Below are 22,690 nucleotides of genomic sequence, written 5' to 3'. Positions count from 1 at the left end.
CCACTCCTCCCCTGACCCTCTGCTCTTATCAGTGTCACTACATCTTTCTTTGTTCCCCACTTTTTATGGTTCAGTCTTGCAGTCATTTTTCCTCTCAGCCTTCCTTCACTGATTATTCGACTTTTCCTGCCATCCTTTATTCAGCATAGTTATGCAGATATCATTCAATCCATGGCATAAGGAGACATTTCGTATTCAGAATTCCGCTGAATCTCTTTTGATTATTTTGATATTTGTCTCAGTGACCGTGCTGGTGTGTGCTGATGCATAAACTCAGTCCACTCACTTACCCACATCGTAAATTGCCTTCAAACCTCCCTCTTCGTTCCTTTTATCCGATATCATTTCCTCACAGTGAAAATGTCATTTTCAAGTGAAGAGGTCAGACAGGTTACCTCGGAATTGATGTAAAGAACTCAGGCCAGGCCCTGAATTAAAAAACCAACCTCTACATCAGTAAAGAGGTTGGGAGAGAGTAGAGAGGGAGTAGTTTTGTGACTTCACAGTTTGTCACATAGAGAAAGTAAATGAATGGGCTTTCCTTCCCAGTGATCAGTTGTTGTTTTTTTTTTTTGTTTTTTTTTTGGATTGTCTATAAATAAGCTTTGACACCTTTATTATATATGTGTGGGTCTCATTTTCCTTCTGTCACTTCCCAACCTTTTTTCCATCTTTATTCTGCAATAGTAATCTATTTTTTAGACTCCCTGTGTGAAAACCCAATGCCTAGTGACCAGAAATAGACAGTCTACTAGCTTGAGTGATGCAAAGCTATGATTTAAAAATATTATGTATGTACAAGCTTTCACTAAATGATGTATGTTTATGTTATTGATTCAACATTTTTTTTAACCAGGTTAAGATAAGGACATATGGAGAAGGATATCATGCCGTTAAGTGCACAAGTACACCGTCCTAAAATCCAGTGTACCTCTCTTGTAAGCTGATAGTACTTCTTTCATGCTCTTGTAGCTGTTACAGTCTCGGTTTTGTGCATTGTAACAGCTACATCTCTATTTCATGCACACTCTTGTCTCTGTTTTACCTGTCACTTTCTTATTCTAAAACGTCTTCCATCATTTGTTTTCTGTCACCTGAAACTTGGTTGGTGCTCTTAGCCTAATGTGAACTGACATAATGCTCAGAGTCAGTGAGCAGCTTTGATCTCTGTCACCTTGAACGGCCGCCAGCTGTGCCTCGATGCCACGACAATAACGTCACCATGGAGATTGATGTGGAAGAATGTAGTGGAAGATGCTAGGGCTGCAGGATTATAGGTAAAATGTGAAGTTTTTTTTTTTAAATCAGAATTGAAATCACAATTCTCTCACAATTTTCTATTATTATAACTGCATGACATATCTTCTTTGAGAGGATGGAAAAACAATATGATCATTACTGAAATGTGAGACTCATATCAATTTTGCTAAGCCAGGGTACCTGCTTCTCACAATGGAAATGGCAAATGTAAACAAAACATTATATACTTTGCTGTATGATCTAACATGACAGTGCAGACCAAGGACATTGTAAACCTCAGTCATATCCTTTTTGGGTAAATCAACCTTTTTAGGCTTCAAACAGGAATGGAGGCATGTTTATTTATATACCACTTATACTGTGGTGCAACCAACAATATGCCGGTGACAGTAAACCATGAGTGACAGACTGTAAGTTGCGCACAGCAGCGGCAAATCATCTGACTCATTTTGAATTTTATTTCACCATGACACACACATTAGATTTGTTTTTTATGTCTTCCCCATCTTCCTGTGCACAAATTATCACATGGTGAAACTAAGTGCTGTAATTTGTTGTAATGGCTCAGGGAGAAAAGGGAGCGCTTGGTTTGATGCAGTGGATCTCACTGCTAATGTAAACATGGCAGAATTGTTGTCATGTAAAATTGAGATTGAAGTGGGATGTGAATCGAGATCGCGATTCAAAAATGATTAATCGTGCAGCCCTAGTTGATGCAACTAAATATTTGTAATTAAGTTACTCATACTGCAGAAAAACATAACACAGTTTACTTTTTATAGGGTTTATAATATAATGTAGAACCTTCAGTTCTTCTTTTTATATTCTAATTTATTTATTGCCTCTTTTATTGTTTTATTCAATTCTAATTTAAAATATTAGATATGTTTATACATTTTCTGTGTATACCGTGGAGGGATTTCATTATGCTCTCCTGTATTGTATAATGAAAATAAAGCTGAACCTTGAACCTTGATTTCATTATTCTTTTTCCATTACTTTTTCTTTTATTTTTTAACCAGCTTCCTGTAATACCTTTACGTAATTCTTCATTCCACTCAGTTGAGATCTGCCAGTTGGAAAATTAAAAAGACATACCCCTAGTTCATGATAAAGCTTACAGTGTACTCTGTTGTTTGTTTGCTTTGAGTCCACTCTTAATGTCCCTCAATATTTATTTTTGTTTGCCCATTTTCAGCTTAACTTCAAAGACATACTGATGCTTGGGCAGGGGTATTGCCAGAACAATTTTCTTTAGGAATTTTTTTTCTCCTATTGAATAGATAGACACTATAGAGGCACATGGAGAACAAAGGTTTCATACTGTAGGTGACACTCAGAGGTCAGCAGAGGTAATTTACAGTTCCCAGGTGAACAAAGTGATCCATGATATAAAAAAGACACATTGTTGATATTTATTATGGGGCTTGGTTTTTTGTTTGTAGTCTGTAAATTTAGTTTTTTGGTTTGTCCCTGACATCCCATCGTCTGTAGGTCCAAATACCGTGTAGAATCCCTGTCTGAAGGTGCACTGTCCTCCTCCTCACAAGGTATGTGTTATCCGTGACGACCAGACAACCGTCGGCACCAATCACAAGCAGCCAACCCACAGGTAACATCAGTAAACTATATATTATGTACAAACTAAATGTTAAATTAAAAAAACACAGTAATCATGATAATGAACTGTCAAGAAATATTAACAAATGAGTGGCAGTTTGACGTCTAGATAAAAAAATAATCATTTTCGGTGCTTGTTGATTGATCGCATTTAAAATAAAAGCTTGTTTTACTACTGTATTTACAAACATTAGTTATTTAAACATGATTAACTGACATCATCAGAAAATAATAACTTTAATTTAGTTATCTGTAATGCATTTTGTGTTGTCAAATACCTGCCAGTCAATGTAAAGGGGATATTAGGATAAGTGAGTTTGCTGATAGAACAACCTTTTTATTTGCATTTGGCTCATGAATTGTGCTTTTCAAAGCTACAATAAGTAGTATTGTTTTTGGATTCCTTCTGCCCCCTGGTGGTCAAAAAATACACAATGCAGGTTTAACTGAGCAAGCACAGACTGTTCAAGAGATAACATTTATTCCCACCATCCTGAGCGAAAATGTTCTTCACTAAGACTTTAGTTTAGTACAGTGATGCTGCAGATACACAACAACACAATATTGAGTTGACTGATTGTGGATGCAAATGAACCTTATTGGTGTCTACATCTACTGAAGTCTCACCCTGGTTGTTGCTGTTGTTTTTATTTCTCTCCCAGTGGGAAACCCAGGAAAGGTAGCCTCAGCTATAAACGTGGACGAGCGGCTGGTGCTCATTTGAGTGTAGGCTGTGCTGCAAGCTTAAGTCCAGCCCTGTTTGTGAATCTGATGGCCTAACCTCCCTTTCAAAGGTGAGATGTCCCTCCTGTTTTTCTTTCTGTCAGTCTCAAAATCGTGTTACTACATTATTTATTTCTAATTGTCAGTCCACCTCCCTAAGTGTGTTATATAATTTTTTGCCTGTTTATTTTTTCACCAAAAAACACACTGGAATAGTTTATGGAAATCGTTTATCAAACCTTCCTCCTCATTATTCTTTGGTGTTGCTTCTGAAGTGCTCAGTGCTTTCACTGTCCTTCATTGTCCATGTCACCTTCACTGTGACAAAAACATAAAGAAATCACGGTCCAGGAACAGTTGCCTCCTTTATTATGCACACACATACACAGTTGCCAGAGTTTCTTTATATAGAGAGTAAGGAAAGGTGTAGGTGACTCTGTTCTGTCCAGTTCTCTGCTCTCCTCCTCTCTGTTTTTGCATGACATAAATAGGTGTTAAAACAGTCTTTCATTAATACAGCATTAACCTACAAAGAAAGAGTTGAAAAGAGAGTTTCACGTGTTTTCAGTGTGCCAACTGTGACTGGCGGAGGTCATCTGTCTCCTGGGTATTCTCTCTCACCTCCTCCCTCCCCAGACTGATAATTTAATATGATGTGAGCAGAGCGCTGTTCCTTTGTCAACATGTGTCATTAAGCAACATTAGCAGAGCCGTCAAAGTGTTGAAGGGTTGAAAATGATTGATTTGAATTAGGATTTTTGGACCTGAAAATGCTGTTTCAGAAAAGCTAAGCCTTTTCTTTTTTTTTGTAAAACGTTTGTATGCATGTTTACTCATAGCCAAGTGTGACACTGGCAAAACTTGTCAGCATCACCTCACAGACAGAATTTACATAACCCATCTCAGTTTTCATTATTTTTCTTGGAGGGATTGTGTAATTGGATTTTCCCAGAACCAGTCCAAACAAATTTCTTATCCCTCACTTACCTGAAATGAGATTTATACTGTTAAATTACATTCTGAAGTAGTCCATCTTGCTTTTTGCATTGAATTAGGGTTGAAGTTTAGTGAATAACAGAATGTCGCTGGGCTTCTCTGTGTCTAATGCTGTGTCTTCTTGGCTGCCTAATGGACACATCTGTTCATTGAAGATAAATAACAAATCCTGTCTCAGCAAATCTTTTCCTCACCTTGTTCTATGAAGACTCACACGCGAGTTACATACCTGTGTGTGAAACATGTAAAGTCTGTGCTTCATTTCAAATCTTCATCACTACACCTGTGATATCTTTTATCTAAGGTCCCCTGTAATGTTGATATCAAGACTTAATGATGGATGGATGGATCTTTGTGTATTTTTATAGTGTAAGATGGAGTTCCAGAGCTGCCTGTCTTTAAAGATGATCTCAGTGTAATGTGATGGACTGTCCCTCTGTTTGACTGCTCAGGATCTTAGCAGACCACCATACAAATTTGAGAAGTCTGGTAAGAAGCTCTCTGTTACCTCAAATTGCTGAATTTAATTTAGAGGCTGGTGAGTTTGTAACTTTGTTTAGATTTACCTCTCACTATTACTCTCCCGATTTGATAATCCGCCACCATAACTTAAAATTAAGAGTTTTAAGTCTTATTAAGTTTAATTTTTATTTTTTTTATTTTTTTTTGGCAAAGCTTTCTTATTAGAGAAAAAAGAATGTTGTATGGAATGGAAACTCAATTTATGAAGCACTAGCCTGCCAGCTAATCAACTTGTGTGTGTGTTTGTGTTTATGTGTGTGTCTACTGTTGATACATAATCATGTGTAAGGATCAACACTCTTAGTGATTGAATTGGGTGATTGAATATGTTCCAGTGTGTATATTTGTGTGTGTGTGTGTGTATGTGTGTGTGTGTATGTGTGTGTGCGTACGTGTGTGTGCGTGTGTGTGCGTGTGTGTCAAAGCTGCTGAGCAATGCAGAAATTATGTATTCATGAATATGGATGTGTCCTTGAGTTTGGAGACAGCATTGTTTTCTCTGTCTTTCTGAAGCATCCTTCTCTGTTGTGACATGAATGTATTTACTACATGTATGCTTGTATGTACAGTATCTGTTCATCTTTTTATCTCCCTGTGTATCTAAAAGCTCAGCACTGATCAATTTAACTCTGACAGTGCATCGGAAGCAGACTTATGGCCACTCCATAGCTTTTCCACCTCTGCAATGACATCAGTGCAACAGAACCGATGCGCGGCTCTTGACATTCAGAATTATTAAAGAAGTTTCAGAAGCTCTGAGAAAGTTTGGATATAGGCAACTTTCTGGATCAGAACTGGTCTGCTAAATTGTTCTTGTTGTACAATATGATTGTGTAAGCTTATAGTTCAAGTTCGTGTTCACAGCTATTCCTTGTGGGTAGTTTTGTTCAGAATTTCAGCTTTAGTGTTTGGAGAATAGTGTTTGCAGCATCAGTGCACCGATCCACTAAAAAAATGCCCCGATCGGCCCATACCTACCCGGCAGATCAGTTTAGCGTCATTTCAAATTTCTATTGTGTTACTGACTGTTTGGCATGGGTAGTTACAAGCACGATGGTTTTGGTTCTTTCTCTATTGGAGCTAGATTGCAGATAGTTTAGCCTCCAGTGAATGCATGTGAGTCAACACAGTGTCTCCAAAAGTGACCAAAACCAATGTGTGAGTTTGTGTCTGTGAGTGAGAAACATAAGGCTATCATGTTTTCTTTGTTCTGTTTGTTGCTGTTCCCTGTTGATCCAAGTTAATAAATGCTGCATGAAAGACAGAGTGAGGGAGATTGAGGAAAGAAAGAAGAAAGGAAAAACAGGAGTGTAATTCCCAGCCATGATCTAATGTTTGACATCTGACTTGTGGCTCAGATCAATAGTGTGTGTTTGATGAGAAACACAAAGCCTTCCTTCTTGACTGTTTACCACCACTTCCTCCTGGGTGCATGTGAAGCCCTGAGACACAGAAGACAGAAAAAAATGCTTTGACAGACACCCACACCTTCCTTTGTCATTCCATATACAGTCCATGCACTGCCTTCCTCTCTCTTCTTCCATGTGTACTTCCTTCCCACTTTCTATCCCTCTCATCATCCTGTCTCCTTTAATTTATTTAGTTTCAGTTACTTTTAAATTTATACCAAAATGCAGCTAAATGAGAGGGAACTCAGAACTTAAATTTATCTGGTGGCCAGAGGACAAAACTCAGTTGAGTACAAATGTTGGTCTGTGTCTGTGTGAGTAAACAATTGTTTCCTAACACATTTGCGATAAAAGACTATAAGTCACTGGGATGTGGCAACTTTGCACCAGTCTGCTTGTGTCGATGTTTTTTTGACCCCTATAATGGGTTTTTTGATTAATGCAGCTTAACTAAGAAACATGGATTTTGGGTAATCAATTCTTGACAGTGAAGGTTTGGACTTACACTGTAGCTGGCTGGACCTGGCCTTACAAATGTGTCTAAGATTCACAAATGACTGCAGTGAAACCAAAAGGGTAAACACTGCACAAAAATAATTTAATGAGTCTGCGGAGGCAAGAGGACAAAACATTTACAGCAGCGTGGTGTAGCATTGTCGATTTCACTGGTCATAGTTGAAATGCCCCATTGTCACCAAATAAGTGGCACATCCAATTCAAGTAACAGGTGTAGTACAGTGAACATTCAACATGCGCAGGGCCAGATAGAAAGCATTTACATTGTTCTTTAATTTACCTTTACAAACTGCTTTTTCATTTATGGCGGATGACTATCTAAGGCAGGGTAAATCTTCACAACATTAGTGTTTTTTTTTCTTTCTGCATATTTAGTTTTTCTTCTCTTACTCAAATAATATAATAAAGAATCGAATCAAGGATTCCATAAGAATAAGAATCAATAAGTATAGTTGGAATCAGGTACCCAGCAGTACTCTCTGTGCCCATGGTTTTTTAAATCTCACTTTTGCCCATTTTTCTCTCCCTGTCTCTCTACTGCTCTATCCATCTCCACGTCATCCTCCCCTCTCATTTCGGTGCTCTATTCTTATATTTGATAGTGACACGTCTGCCTAAAGGGCAGATGGATGACCTACACATCTTGCTGCAAAGATGAATTACCTGCCTTACCATTTCTCTCATGTCCTGTTTTATGAAAGCTCTTTCATAAGGCCCTAAAATAGAACTGTTTTCTCTCTGTTTATCGTCTGCCTTCAGGTTTACCCATGCCTTTATTTAAACATATCCTATTATAAAGGTAAGCAAACTGCATGTCTTGTGATACATGAAGCAAGAATGATTGAGGCAGCCTCAGTTCTCAGAGCAACACAGTAACTAGAGTCATTGTCCGTAGTGCTCTTTATTTGCTCGTGGCAATTCTGCTCCTGCCACACGAGGACATTAATTTCATCCTGCTGAAGATTCTGCGATGGACTACTCTCTTCTGTCATGAAATAATCAGAGCACAGTGGCACAGACCATACTGCTTTTTAAAGGAGGCAAAAGAGATGATGTGAAGGGTCATGACTGAAGTCAGGCTCAAATAATTCACTGAAATATACAGAGCCCTAAATGCCTTGCCCAAGGGCACATATGTAATTATTTGTATAAATACAATGTCCAATTTTCTCAGATGCCGATTGTCCCCGAGGCTAAATAATGCAATAGTAAAGAATAACACCACCACCACTTAATGTTAAAAAACAAATATTTGCCAATTTGAATTTTCAAACTTTCAAATCATCATAATAGCCTCAAAAGTCAGGATCTGTTGTCCATGGCTTAAATATTTCCACTATATAGGCAGTATGGTGTTGTGTTCCTACATCATAAAAAGTTATATAACAGTCTGTGTTTCCTTACCTGGTGGTTACAGCTTGTATCTTTTTCCTTTTTGTGTTTTATTGAGCAAGTTCTAGATTGTAGGAAGCTAGCAACTGGGCCGCATGCTCCTTTCTTTCCTCTCCTCTCTTATTGACTGTTTTATTTTAGCAGAGGCTATCTATCTATCTATCTATCTATCTATCTATCTATCTATCTGTCTATCTGCCTGTCTGTCTGTCTGTCTGTCTAGTGTGGGTCCCCTCAGGGCTGTTTTGCCACACAATATCTCATTCAAGATGACTTCAGCAGAGTGAATGGCTCCCCTCACAGGGGCGTCTATTGAAGGTCTCTCATAACCACTGAGCCCCCTTGTGCTCTGAATGTACAAGTGTTATCCATGTATTCCCTGTGGAACAACTTTGATGTCAGTTCTGTGTCTGACTCTGACTGGCATGACCCTGCTGCACTGCTGAAAGAAACAGTTAACAGGACATTTTGTCTCTGTGTATCTTTTCCCTTTGTATGTGTGCCTCCTGGTGTGCAAATGTTTTCTGCTGCCGCTTTCTGACTCACTGCCCAGCAAAAGGACTTCCATCACACGCAGCAGTGCCATGCCTGTCCAAAACAATTTGGGTCACATCAAGTGAAAAAGAAAAAGAGGGGCCCTTTGAGACTCATCATGGGCCACAGTGCAAAGTCTAAAGAAAGTAGAGAGGCAAAATGGAGAGAGGGAGAAGCAGCAGCAGAGCAGCAGGAGAATCAGAGGAGAATGTAAAATTGAACAATTTAAGTTTTTGTTTCCAAACACCAAAGACTGTCAAAGGGAGATAATGGAAAAAGAGTAAAAGGGAATATTTAAGTCAACATGGCACGTACCTCTGTTTTTTAGAGTGGGGAATTGAGTTCAGTAGATGTCTCTACTTAAATCATTTTTTAAGATAAATTACTTCTATTGAGCTGCAGAGAGTAAATTACAGTATGGTTAGTTTTTATTTCGATTTTATTCATTGTGCTTCTGATTGTTATTGAATCCACTTCTTGCATCACATTTCTGATTTTATTTTTGAAATCTTTAAATTATACGCCACTTACAGTCATTCATTTTTTGTTGTGACAATAATTAAACTAAATATATGAAAATCAGCATTCAAAAAATGTAGCACAATTTCATGAGTATGCAGTGTATGTGTTGGATACTCCCCTGTTATGTGTATGTTTTCTCTCACCTCACTGACATCCCAGGTTATGATAAGCTGTCATCCATCACACCACTGCAGCAATACCACACACACACACACACACACACACACACACAGACACACACACACACTCACATCAAGTCTCCCTTACCACAACAGTGACTGCCGTGTTTTCTTCGCATGCTGCCATATCTGTTTATCAATTAGTGCAGCCAATCGTGTTCCCATGGTAACAGTCAAGATTTTTCAACAGATTGTATGTGATTTTCATTGATAGAAAGGAGAGTTGGGTTGAGAAAAAAAGGAAAGGAGTGAGAGGATGAGAAAATATATGCATGCTTTGGTTATTTATTTTTTGCTTCATGATGACAGGAAATTGACATCTCCCCTTCTCATTATTTTGTTTGTCTGTGTGTGTGTGTGTGTGTGTGTGTGTGTGTGTGTGTGTGTGTGTGCGTGCGTGCGTGCGTGCGTGCGTGCGTGCGTGCGTGCGTGCGTGCGTGCGTGTGTGTGTAACTTGCACTGACACAGTGCTCAACAGTCTGGCTTCCAGACTGAAGAACTGGTTCAAAGTTCTCCACCTAAAATCCTTTGACAGCTTTGGTCCCGCCACTGGAAAACTGCACACAGTACATCTGCTGTGTGTGTGTTTGTTGGTATACCTGAGACTGTAAAGCTTTGCCCCAATTTCTGCCCTGTAACCCTTCCCCTCATTTTGAAGTCACTCTCAGTTTTTCAGTGGCCCCCAATAAAACCTGTTTGATGTAGTGGTAAAATACCTAGACACTGATTTGGGATACCACTTCTTACAAGCCAACATTGGAGGAGAAACATGTTATATAGATGTGGCAAAGATGTGGGGAACGTTTTTCACTTGATTTATTTATTGTAATAACTGCATGAAATTTATTTTTGCATTACTGCCCTCTACATCTAATTTCAATTTACTGTTTACACTTGATGTTAAGTGTTGTGGTGAACAATCTCTGTTTTTAGGGAAAGGGAGGGACTAAAAAGTCACTTGACAAAGAAGTGTTTTTAAAAACTAAAACATGTCATTTTAATGGGTGGGAGTAGGGTTGAGTAAAAGTGGTGTGACAGCATGACAAAAAGGTCTTGTTTGGGGAGTTTTTTTGTCTCTGTATGCTTTTTAATCGGTCGAGAATCTACGTTTGAAAGACTCGGCATCAGGCACTTGCTCATTCCACTTTAGATTAAGTGATGTTAACATCGGTCCTGCTATATTTTGTGTAATGTAATTACTAGTTTTAAAAGCACTCACACAGTCCACATTCATTCAGGGTAATTTTTTAAGTCAAATTTTAAGCACTAAACTAATGAATTCACTTTCATATATGCACTTTAAGCATAGTCTATTTGCAGAATTGTTTCCTTTTGGAGTGAAAAACCTTATTGCTTGTTGCTACTGTTTGTACCTTCAGATATACAATTTGTAGTTCTTACCCCAAGTTACCCAAATTTCTACTTAAACAGTAGTATGTAGAATGACTGCATCTTACAACATGCTTCTTTGACTTGCTTTGAGTGAAAGCTCTTGCAGTTTTTGCAATCTGTGTCACCCAAATACTCTGCCTGATTGTTTGTGCCAGACTCCCCTGCTACATAACTCTTATGTGCTGTTTGGGTTAATGTGAGTCATCAAATGACCAAACGGATACAAGCCTGAAAAAAATGTTTTTAAACTGCAAAATGCCATTTTCCTGGTCCAAAGCCCTGCCATTACCTTTCAGAAATAGTGTTTTCCCTGTTTACTTACAGACTTTTTGTTTAGACTAGATGTTCATGTGTAAAATCTGCTTGACATCAACAAAAGACATTACACCAGCATGTTTATGCATTTCATAGCTTTCAGCTGCAAGTTTATGGAAATTCTTGGTTTTACTTTGAAGATTTAGCCAGATTTTAGACCAACCAGATCTAAATAAAATACTACTTCTCAGGATATTGTCAGTCATGTAAATGTTTTTGTTTTTCTCACAAATACCCCTCTCTGTCTGCTACTGGTTTGTAGACTTTGACACCACCATCTTGCCAATCTGTAAGGACTCACTGGGCTGGATGTTCAACAATTTAGACATGAACTTTGACCTCCTGCTGGACCTATCAGAGCTGAGCGCCGTTCACCTGGACAAGTATGAGCTGCGCATGAAGCCCCTCCTCAACTCCTGGGACTGCTGCCAGAAACCTGAAGGTGAGGGAGGGGGGAGAGTTTTCAAGAGTCTGACAGAGAGAATTATGAAGTCATTGGGGGTTGAAGAGATGCGGGGAGCATTTAAAAGGGGAAGAAATTAAAGTGTATTGAACAAACATGTTGGAGTACAAATTTCCACTTGCACTCATTTCCACAACCAAACAGTGTCAAAAAATAGGACATAGTCAGTGGACATTCTCTGCGGGAGCTGGAGAGAAAGTGATGTAAACGTAAGACATTTTACCACCTCCTGCAGCCTGATGCAGAGAGAATGATGGGGAAAAGGGAACGAGGTACAACACGGAATAGGGAGGGAGAATTCACAAATGACACAGAATTGATAAGCATGGACAGGTTTTTGTAAACAGACATTTTAAAGAGTTTGTTTGTGGAAAAAAAAAAAAACTTTGTCAGGGTTAAGAGGATGACTTTTGAGGTGTGAGCAGAATCATTAAAAGCTAAAAAGCAATGAAAGTGTCTTCAGTGTCTTCAGTGTTTTGTTAAACCATGTTTGTAGGACTTCCTTGCCAAAGAACGAAAAACATGATCCAGGCTCAGAATCGAAAGAGACCCACGTGTCAGTTTAGCTGGGTGACAACTGTCAGACACTCATCTCTATCCAAGGACAATATGCCCATCTTGGATGCTACACCCACAATAAAATCACACATCACACTTTATATTTGATGTTCTTATTTCTTAGATTTAAAGGAATTAGTTCCACAGGCACATTTGACATCTTTCACATTGGTCCCATCAGCCAAAGTCATCCATTACTGAGCATATTAGTCTTCTCACAACAATACACAGCCTGAGCGATGGCCTTTGTGTCAGTGTGAGTGTACGTAAATGTGTAGACGTTATTGAAGTTGACTTGCTGCCTCTAAGTAGATGTATGGCTGTTCTCCTTTCACAGTGATAAGTGATTGCCACCTATGATACTTTTGGCCACAGGAGTTTAGTTTGATCTGAGTAGAGCACAGAGGCATGTCTGTCTGTTCTGTATTTTTCCCTGTTTAATATTCTAAACATTCCTCCCTTTCATATTTTTGTCTGCCTTTTTTTCCTGTGCTCTTTGTTTCAAGGCTGCTCTATCCCTTGCTGTACTGAGGAGGGCTACTTCGAGCTGACCCAGTGTCACAGCAGAACCGGCCAGTGTTGGTGTGTGGAAAAATATGGCAACGGACCACTAGAGGGCACAAGCCTACACATACAGTAAAAATATACATAGCTGTAGCAAGATGTAAGCAAACACTTTGCTAACATTACTTACACATCTGATACAAGCTACATGAACATCCTGAAAGGCGTGATATTGCTACTCACCTGCGGAATGCAAATCTAATCGACTCACTTTTTTCCTGTTTGGTCCTGACCAGCTGCTGAAAAATAGCTGTTTTTCTTTGGCATAATAGATGTTAACTTTTTCTCTGCCAGCCATTTGCTTTCTTTGGCTGTCCACAATGTCACGCTGTGTAGGCATCATTCAATCTGCGTGTGTGAGTTGGTGTGCTCGCAGTTGCATCATTTTGAGGGATGCCAGAAAGCTGAATCAGGCTGCAGACTCGGGTGTTTAATACATGTAAGATTGGCTGTTATAGCATGCTCATGTTAAAGGGAGCCATTTGATTCGGTGTTAATTACAAAAAAATAAATAAATCTGTCTGCAGTGGGATCTTGTTTAGAGATGTGCTCCATTTTAGCTACATTTTAGGCTATTTAATCATGTTAAATCTTTTACTAATAGAAAAGACATGCTTCCCAGGAGATCTAGGAGCATTTTTCATCAGGTGAACAAAACAGCAGGAATTTTATACTTTATAATGCAATCAAGTAAAATTGCACTGTGATAAATTCTTCCTTTGTGAAATTTAAAAGTTTTGCTGCCATTGTGTCAGAGAAGTGTTGATTTTTCAGGCTCTAGTTTGTTGTGTATGTTGGATTGCATTTTAATCTTAGGGGTTCCTGTTTTTTAACCTTTCAGCTGAAACTCTACCCAAACCTCACCCCCATAACGGCTATAGCGTAAAAAAGATTGAACAATCTAAGGCAACCTGCCAGCCACTTTGTCAGTTCATGCATTATTGTCTGTGTTTATTTTCCTGCAGATGAGGAGCAGGAGGCATCAGGGGATTTTGGCAGCGGGGGTGATGACACTCTCTTTGTTGACCGAGAAGAGGAGTCATCACAGAAAGAGTGAAGCAAACAGAAACAGCAGCAGAACCAGATCCACCCCCAAGGAGCTATTGAGGACAATGAGGACACAGAGAAGAACAGTGAATCTGGATATGTTTGGTAACTCTGCCCCATCTACTCTGCCAATAGCCAGCCGGTTCTGGTTCTGTTCTCTCAGCACAGATCTGAAGCCATTTTAGCAGGTCCACAGACTTACGGGTGCGTAATAATCTTCCATTCACAGGATGAGTGGATGAGTGTCTTGTGGGAGGACAGTGCATAAACAGCCAGCAAGCAAACTCACCACCCAACACGCAAAGGGGTGAAGAGAAGATAATAACTTCCACTGAATTTAGCTTATCAGTTCTTATAAATTGTCCCATTCTAAGATATGGTATTGAGTGTTTAACATTTCTTTTCTTTTTCTGACTTTAACCTCTACTATGCTGGTACATCACTGCTCCACCAGCAGCCATTAAACAAGTGCACCTTGTGTCTCCATCTACCTTGGCTTTAGTCCATATTTTTGTGTTGATAAATTTTGGCCCTAACTTTCAACAAGACAAATACTGCTTACCTGTCAACCATGCTGCAACCCAAAATGTGATGTGACATTCACTCTATCTTCTCTCTCACTTTTCTGCCTTTTATTTGTCAAGATTGCTACCCTCAATCTGCTTCTGCCTCCTGTCTTTGGCTTTGTGTCATGGTGAGATCCTGTGGTCTCACTTAGTGTGGCCGGAAGAGCTAGTTTACTGTACATAAGGTGATAAATATTTTATGTTTCTTCCAGGAAGGACAAATTCGGGTTTATGTTTTTTGTCTTTGCATCAGACACTCACTCTCTTTACTGTATTTCACAGCTTGGCTCCTTTTAAGGTTCTGCAGTGTTGATGCATCACTGACACAGTTCTGAAAATGTTTGTATTTTTCTGTAATTGGGATCTTGAATGGTGGAGAAAGTCCAACAGACAGATTTAAGCATACTTTTTTTTCCATTTGGATGTTTAGGTCAAGTTGTCCATACATATTAGAAACGCAGAGGGAACACAATTTATCTTGATGATGATCATGGTGATTATTTTGTCTGCTTCTGCTTGTTACTGCTATCACAGTGCTGCATATATATATTTTGTCTTTCTCTCCAGAACTCTACTCAGAGTTTCACTACATTCACTTGTAAAAATATTCTCTTTTTTTTTTTGCTTTTTTTCCCTCCAATTTATGTTTTTTATATAAACAAGGCCGCCAATTTTGATCTCCTTAAAAACCTTGAAAAGGCAGCTGTTTTCACTCAGACCTAAAGGGAAATAACAGAAACAATGTTTATCTGTTGGTTTTGAAAATAGAGAAACAAACGCTGCAGCACCAAAGTCTCAGAGAAAATTCTAAGAGACTAACAAGGATTGTTCTTTAGTAGTCTGATGCCTGTCTGAAGCAAGTTCAAGTCTCTCTCTCTCTCTCTCTCTCTCTCTCTGGAGTCTGCTACTCCTGATGTGCTAGAAGAATCTTTATCATATTTTCACATTGCTCAGGTTAGCAACATTTGTGTCTTTGGATTCCGTTATAGATTAATAACATATCTAAGAAGAACTAGTTACCTCTTAGTAGTCCCTATTGTAAGGACCATCATATTAAAGCAGCAATTTGCCTCCTCCAACAGCGGGGCTCTTTTTATTTTTGTTGGGTCGAGTTTCCACAGTTGCTTCGGTTGTTCCACCGTTCACCATTTCCACTGCCTGGGGAAAGCTACCAATAGCTACGTGGGAAAACAAAAGCACTATCCTCTACCTGCTTTGGGTGCGCAATGGCAGAAGCACTTTCTCTATGCCGTTAATCGAGCCTTCATTTTCCCAGGAGATTTTGTACCTGAAAAACTTGTCTACTGCCGCATTAAACTTGGAATATCTTATGCAGTACAAGCACAGCAGTGTTTAATCTCTTCCTCTCTGATAGACAGCTGTCATACAGGACACGGTTCGTCTTTTCCTTAAAGAATCTAAAGCACCATCTTTAGTTCATGTGAAGTTCACTATGAAGTGATGTGTCTGCTGATAGCAAATGCATTTGGATGAGTATCTTATCATTATTAACACTGGATGAAAATGTAATGAAACCTTTACTGAGTAGAATTACTCTGCTGTGAGTCAGGTAGATCAGGTCTTCCACTAATCACAGGGTTGAATGTTCAACCCCCGGTTTCTCCTGACTACATACTGAAGTGTTCTTGAGCCGACCTCTAAATGGTTATGGTTAGGGCTGCTATCAGTGTGTGCGAATGGATGAGTGAGAGGGCAAACTGTTAAGTGCTTTGCATAGAAGTGCCATATAAATTTAGTTCCTTTACCAAATAGAACTGTTATTTCACTAGAATTCTACTCTAGCAAGAAAATACTGCTTGTCTTGTAAAATTAGAAGAGTAGCCTACTACAAAAAATGGTACATAAATAATTTTGTGCCTGCCACAAAAATGAATTGATTGATAGGCACAATGTTAGCAGTATTCAAAATTAGAACAGTAGTTATGGTAAATCTAGCTGTAAATAAATCTTACTTTCAGTCAGTCAGTCAGGGTTGCACTTGCTCCTGTCTGTCAAGCAGAATTAAAGTCCTCCTGCAAAATTTTAATTAGTCCTTAAGTTTTTTTTTCCCACTTTTACATTTTACACTCTCCTTTCCCATCTATCTCGGGCTTTTCTCTCCCTCTTGATGATCTTCCTCTTCACTTAGTCTTTACCTCCATCTAGGTATTACTGACGTCTGTTACAAGGCACTCCTCTTTCACTGGCTCAATTCCATCAATTTCTCTTTTGTGTGTTTGAATGTTAGATATTGATTCACTCATTTAAGAGACAAATAAGGTCATTTCTCTTCCTCTTCTCTGAGCTTCGCAGTCAACCTGGTCATCCCCCGTTACCCTCTCAAGATGTCGTCAGTGATGTACCATGTCTTGCTGGCTGCTGTCCTACTCTTTGGCTACGCAATGGTCCTGACTGGGGCTATAGGCACACACAAATGTACACATTCAAACTGATACAAAAACACAAACATTTTACAGCTCTTTAGAAACACAATACAAAATAACCATATTTGCAAATCTTTTTCTTGCTTTTATGAATGTATAGTTTACTTGTAAGACAGAAATCTTATATCCAAGCCAGTACAATGAATTGCTATGTGACATTGTCAAATTGCATTTAAATAAACTGACGTGTGAAGTTCACCGTCGTCACTGTAGCTAGACTTCTTTGTCTCTCCATGCAAGCATGGTGAACACATTTTCAGTCTTGTTTTTCATCATTTTGAAATGCTAATGAAATGGTGATGTTACGAGCTGAAAAGCGTTTGGTTTTACTGTGACAGTTCCACAGTGTTTGTCTGAATAAATTTAAAGCTCCTTGTAACATTCTGCCCATTCATTATCCTAATTTCAGCAACAGCAGTCTACATGTGCTAGCAGCAGACACACATACTGTACAACTGACATGCTGGCATGCACCAGAGCAGATTCACACACACACATAGGCTGCATATTTTGACTTGAGCACAGTCCTAAAGAAAAACTGCTCCAGTTTTAAAAGCATTTTGACCCACACAATTATTCAGTTATACTAGGGTGAATGTGAATTACGCAGAGTTTTGTACAAATAATCTCACTCTGAGACGTTTGCATGTCACCCAAATGGCATTGACTTTTGATCATTCCCATCTTCATCCTTCAGAGTAAGTTCGCCTTGCCAGCCATGTCTTTGTCTTCATTTAATATGCTGTATTGAATCCATTGAACTGATAATGCCCTTTCTGTAGTCAATTCGATTAAAGCTGCTCAAAGACAATAGATTTTCCACTATCTTTCTACCCTGTTTCATTCCCTCTTCCCATCTTCCTTTCCCTATCAGTCTATCTGTAAGGTTGTCATGGCTGTGGTTGCGATATAATGTTTTCAGACTGGTTTAAAGCTGCACTGCATGAATGATGGCATGGATTACTGGACTCGCTGCTATAAAAACTTGATTTTACTGGGGAGTGACAACCAAGACCTCTCCTTCTCTGGTGCCCAGGGATACCACAACAGTAAATGAATGGGGACTTGTTCTGGTATAGAGTCAAACCAGTCCTTCTATCTTTCGTTGATTCTGCTAAGAGCTAAAGGAGCACAGCCATCAGATAAAGAATCACAGTGTTTATGCACATGGCAAGCATTGCATGTATATATATGTTTTTCTGCATGTACAAATGTTTACATGTATTTCATTTCTCCATCAAAGATTGCTGGCAAAAAAAGGAAATACCATCATCCCCTGAGAAAGTTGTGAGATTGATGGGAGCATCTAGTAATCTCTCCTTGGGGAGTGATGGGTGGCATCCAGGCTTTATCAGCTGGATGTGTAAACTGGAACTCAGCACTATCATCCAGGCTAACATTGACAGCTAGCACATTGTTTGCTCAAGCAATGCTTACTTTCTTTTCATATTTATTAGTCAACATATATTACAGAAACGGAAAATAAGGGAAAAAACAGTTTACTTAATCTGCAAAATACATTGAACTCTTCACTCCCTGAGGCGTGAAAGACAATTGGATTATGCCCTGGGTCAGTGAGTGATGTAGGCAGGCCAGCTGGTCCATATTACCTTTGGGTTTAACCCCTTTCCAATGCATCATTAAGATTGACTGTGTGTCCTGGCCTCTAAATTGAGGTTATTGGTCTTAATCCACTGCACTGATAAACTCCTAATAGCCTACACTGTGTGGACATGAAGCATGTCTCACCCTATGCCTCAAAAGACCTCATTTATATTTATGACAACCTTGACTCTCCATTCCTGATTAATCCACTTAATATTAGGACACAGATCCTTAAATCTCCCTCTGCCTCTGTGGAAAGTAGTAAGAGAGCCAGGGATGTGACAAGAATGTCAACCCTGAGATTTGCAACGAAACATACTCACATCCAAACACCCCTGCCACTGCAATCCCAAATCTTTGCACTTGTCCCAGAACCAAAAACTCACAGTAGTGCAGTAGATGGCTGCCAGACACCAACAGCTGCACATTCTCATACCCATACAGCACATCCTAAGAAGATTGGTTTAAGTCCTAAACAAGCTATTGAAGTGATGACGATTATGATCCTCTCTTTCACTGGGGAGGACAGAGAAAGAGAGCCTGAGAGACAGACACAAACTGAGTCACAGATTAGTTGGTCAGCAGAGAATAACTGCTTCTTAATTCCCTCTGAGGAGTTCAAAGGTTTCCTCATGTGTTGAGAGTTGCACTGCACACACTGAGGAGCAAATGAAGATTTCATGGGAGGAGAAGCATTGAAGCTTTAACCCATCAGTGACAGCAAGGTTACAAGAGTCACGGAAACAGATGTCCCAGAGGTTTGATTTGTTTTATGTTTCAGCATTGTTAGTCATTTGTGTCTGACTAACTTTTACAGGTCAGGGATGGTAGTCCTCCCCGATATGCAGCCAAGAGGTTTCACAACCTCAGTGTCTGATAATGTTACTTCCCGCCTCTTTCTACAGGTGTCTGATTGGATGCATCGTGACTCCCTCTGTCTTCATACCCCACTCACATTTCTTAGTGATGTCAATCAAGACTGTGTCCTTGACAGCCCCTGAGAGTCCCTCCTTCCACCTTCACTCACCCCTCTCTCCCCACAACTCTACTTTAGCAGATGGCCACAGATGGGAAAATCGAGTCCCTTGAACCTGGTGGCATCTGTTTTGGGTCACACTCTCGATAACTCTCTCACGTGCATCTACACCAAACACACACAGACACAGTGTTTCTGTCTTACTCGTTGTTCTGGTCAGGTGACACTCAGGTCAGTGTTGATACAATACAGAGCACAGTGTAATATTCAGGAAAGGGCAGCCAAATAGGCATAACAATTACATACAAGTGAATAATAAGTGATACACTAAGTATAAGGGGAACTGAAGACATCCGGCTACACCATATAGATTTACCCGACAAACAGCAGAATCCACTTACTATGTAATTCAGAAGGTACAGTTTTGAGTGTGTAAATACTGTTAAAAAGTTTAAATTAATTTTATTTGTCTTTCCAACTATACAAAAATACATTTTACATGAAATTTTATTTATTCAGGACCTAGGTACAAAACCTGACAAAATATCAAACAAAATATAAAAGACATAAAAATTAAACAATGAACATTAAACATTAAACAAAGTGTATTGGTGCATTGAAACATGAGTTCAGTAAAATATCTGAGTATGTACTAATAAAGCGCATACAGCAGAGTAAAAACATACAAGTATGTACAAAATATACAGAGTAACAATAAAAATGAGAAAGCCAACTGAGTTGTGATCATATAAAAACTTATTATCATTATTGATAAAAACAATCATGATCTGTGAGTTGTTGATTTATCTGTTATATATTTAAAATACAGTATTACTTTTGCAATACAAAAAAGAGAATAAAAACTTAAAACTTAGGGGAATATTTGAATTTGTTTTACCAAAAAATTTTGCCACTGGCTAAAAAAGGTTGAAAACCCTGATATAACCTCTTATGTTGGTTGTATTCCTTACTGCCACTGTGATTAAAGATTCCTCTCTTTTGTCGGATTTAGCTAAAATCCTGGGGATTCAACAACCTGCCAACCTTCTTCTGAATGCTCTTCTGAATGCTTTTGTGTGACGACCAGGTGAAATGAGGCAGTGGCCAGTACAGCTCCCATCAACAGCACTGCAAGCGCCATCCATTTCCAAGCGACAGATCATTACAGCTCTGATGGTCGACAGATGGTGATGAATTGGCACTGATACAGGTGCTGGACAATTTTGGAGGCAGTCAGTTGCACGAACTGCTATATCACTTTTTCTCCATGATGTAGCCATCCTGAAAGTGCCAAATACTGACAAAAACTACACCCACATCCTCCCATTCTCACAGTTCACCAGAGGTGGGTAATACCAAAGGGATAATCCTTGGGCTTGTTGCTTCATGCACAAACAGATGTTTGTTCAGACAAAAATAATCACAATTCACTGAAGACAATGACTAATATCCGGCATATGGCAACCTAATAAAGTCTAACAAACTGTATGCCACAATTAGTACGACAAATACACAAGACCTGACTTCTGAGTGTCCCATCGAGCATTACAAAAACAGAAGCTCCAGGGACATGATTTAACAATAAGTGAGAGACTGCAGAAGTCATTCATTTTTTGACTAACCAATGCTGTCATCTAGTGGTCTAAATGTGTACAGGCCCAAGTATTCTTTCACTGTTCCACGTAAAAGAAAAATGTAGGTTGCTTCTTTGTAGATCTTCCATTGACAAAGCAAATATGTCAGGCTTAGTGTCCAAATATTTTGTCTCTTATATATCAGCCATTTTTGCCTCTAAATTTGGACATTACTGCCACATCCTTCTAGTTAATACGCTCTGTAAATAAACCTTTAATATACATACTTAGGAAAATAGTGAAAATGGAAATTGAGACATTTCAGGAAAAGTGACACATCAGACCTGAAGTTCCATATGTTCATTAAAAGTAAAATTGTGTGTTGAAACCTGTTTAAAATGTGTTTTAAAGATCTCCCAGGGTAGAAACAAAATAGTGCATTGATTTTCAGAGGGCATATTATACAATTTTTCTCTTCTGCCAGTGCGTACAAGAAATGAAAAAAAAAAACAGACATGCAACAACTCTCATCCATTGCTTCTAAATTTTTCTAATAATAGGGGTTCAATGGCAGATAGGACTAAAACTATAATACATATAATATTGCATATACAGTACATGTACTTCAATACATTAACATAAATGTAGCATTGACAGTGAACAGTAACTTTTTAGGTGCAAATATTTTATTATGTAGGTGGTTGTGAAGTGAGTATAAAATGTGTGCTAGTAATGTTTTTCTGCATCTCCTTTTCTGATGTCTAAAAGAAAACTCTGACAAAATCAGATATTTCATGGAATATGAACTGCCACATCTACAGAAAGCTCAGCAGTTAATTGTTGTATTGCAGAGTGACCTATAACCTTTAATAACAGCCACACTATACTTAAACCGTGCTCGTACTAAAATCTTAGGCTCACACATAGCTCACCCAGCATCTCTCCCAATAATTTGCATCTACATCAACAGCTTCAACAGCAGTAGGTTTATGGATTACTGAGTCGATGGCTTAAAACTTACTGCTAGATTTTTTTTCCCCCTTTTATAACACCAGTCACACTAAATTGAAAGCTGACCTTTCTGCGGTTTGAAAGAGCCCACTCAGCAGTTTGGAGGCCACATTGTCCCAACGCTAGTAGGCTAAAAAGATGGCTGAACCCTGCTGACTTGGATATACAAAGGAAAGCTCTCATATGTGTAACATTCAAGACACCTGTTGCATCACAAAATGTGGCAGTTAAAGTTGAAATCTAGCATGGAATATTGAAGAAGAAAATGAGTTTTCTAATCCCCTCTGTTCTTTATTTCCTCTATCATAAGCAACAACCTGACAAAAGATAACTCAAAAACAGAGCCCATCTCTGCTAGTAGTGTAAAGTGGATGGGTGGGTAGTAGAGTTAACTTTTAAGAAGCACATAAACCATAATGAATAATGCAGCAAAAAGTAACTTCTGCTATGATGGCTTGTGTTGAATTGTAATGATATCTACTGCTGAATATTTAAGAAAACA

This window comes from Xiphias gladius, chromosome 23, assembly GCF_016859285.1.
Source record: "Xiphias gladius isolate SHS-SW01 ecotype Sanya breed wild chromosome 23, ASM1685928v1, whole genome shotgun sequence".
Lineage (NCBI taxonomy): Eukaryota > Metazoa > Chordata > Actinopteri > Istiophoriformes > Xiphiidae > Xiphias > Xiphias gladius.
This window is presented reverse-complemented; position numbering follows the sequence as displayed.